Source organism: Bombus fervidus, chromosome 7 (assembly GCF_041682495.2).
Source record: "Bombus fervidus isolate BK054 chromosome 7, iyBomFerv1, whole genome shotgun sequence".
In the NCBI taxonomy this organism is placed as follows: domain Eukaryota; kingdom Metazoa; phylum Arthropoda; class Insecta; order Hymenoptera; family Apidae; genus Bombus; species Bombus fervidus.
In genome coordinates, this window is record NC_091523.1 from 11,298,936 (window position 1) to 11,300,404 (window position 1,469).

The window sequence follows — 1,469 nt, forward strand, 5'->3', positions numbered from 1 at the left end:
TAGTTGCACGTCGGGTTCGTAGCCTGTTCGAAGGGTGTTCTCGCGTTGCTTGATCGAAGTGGCCGCACACAATACGCGTTTTTTTGCGACATCACCGCGAGTGATGCAAATAGAATGTCCTTTTACAAAAGGGGAGATCGAAATTAAGTAGCTATTTCATGGTGCTAATTATGACAAATAGGACGAAGACTTTACGATCTGCTATCAATCTCAACGGGCTCTATTCTTTGTTTTCTTTCAACATTTTTCTGCGTAACTACGTACCGATTCGTTTTTTGAACATGCTCCGGACGATTCGACCTAGTTTCTTAAAAAATTGATTCCCATCGGTATTTCACTTACTTGCCCAATCAACCGAATGGAACATAGTGATCGGTGTGATCACGGTATAACTAGAGATCAAAAATAGGCAGGTGTATCCTGTAATCAAGTTATTCGGTTGCATATGGCACGGACACACGTTACATATCTCATTATATGGCTCGCAATTTCGACCTGGCCGTCTGATGAATTTCAACCAATTTCAGCCAAGCAACCGACGTATGTCGTCTCCATTCCTAATTCAATCGTGTTGCTAAGTTTATCTGACACTCAATTACGATGTACGCGATAAAAGACGTTATAAGTGAAGTACCTACTTTTACTCCCATTTTTACTTCCACATTTATTATCAACCGTTTCAGAATATCTTTTCAAATTTAAAATCTTCGCTATACTATATGTGTAAGTAGACACAACATTACGCATTTATGGTTCTGTGAGTACTTTCACTCAGATGACTCAGACTACGTCTCGTGTGCGTGTAGCGTTTATATACGAAAGAGACGAATATTCGATGAAATACATAATTAAAGCATGCAAGCAGATAATTAAACACACGATGATTAGAAATATTAATTATTGTAACATCGATCAAATATTTAATTACTATGAAATTATTCACATTTGATATATATCGCAGAATGTATTCAACTGAGAAGTTGAAATTACATATCAAACGTGGGATTTTAATTAAGATGATTGAAAGATCGATTGTTCGAACAATTCGTTTCGTAATATGCGACGTCATACCAAACGAACAAATTAATTCAATCTGTAATCGCGAAAGTATGTTATGCTACGCGCTCATGTGCCGTAGTAACTGAGTATCTTTCACAAGCGGCTCAGTGGTCTAGGGGTATGATTCTCGCTTTGGGTGCGAGAGGTCCCGGGTTCAAATCCCGGCTGAGCCCACTTTTTTTCTCTTTTCGTCAATTGTTATATTGACGCTATCAAGTTCCCTTGCATCGTACATAACACGTTTATTTTTTACGATTTAAAACTGCAACCTTTTACGATCGGGGAATGCATACAAACAATGTACATTCCATTTCCATACAGTTAGTTGGCGTTTACAATTTATTACAATTGATCTACCAAATTGAAATAAATTGTTTGTGATTGAATTAACGATGTTGTAAAAAAGAAAA

At 37.3% G+C, this 1,469-nt stretch overlaps 1 non-coding gene across 1 annotated transcript; it reads left to right on the forward strand.

Annotated features, from left to right (window-relative positions):
- The first annotated feature begins 1,160 nt into the window (after positions 1–1,160).
- On the forward strand, positions 1,161–1,232 carry Trnap-ugg (transfer RNA proline (anticodon UGG)). Its single transcript has one exon. It is a non-coding gene; the product is annotated as a tRNA-Pro (tRNA).
- Positions 1,233–1,469: the final 237 nt, after the last annotated feature.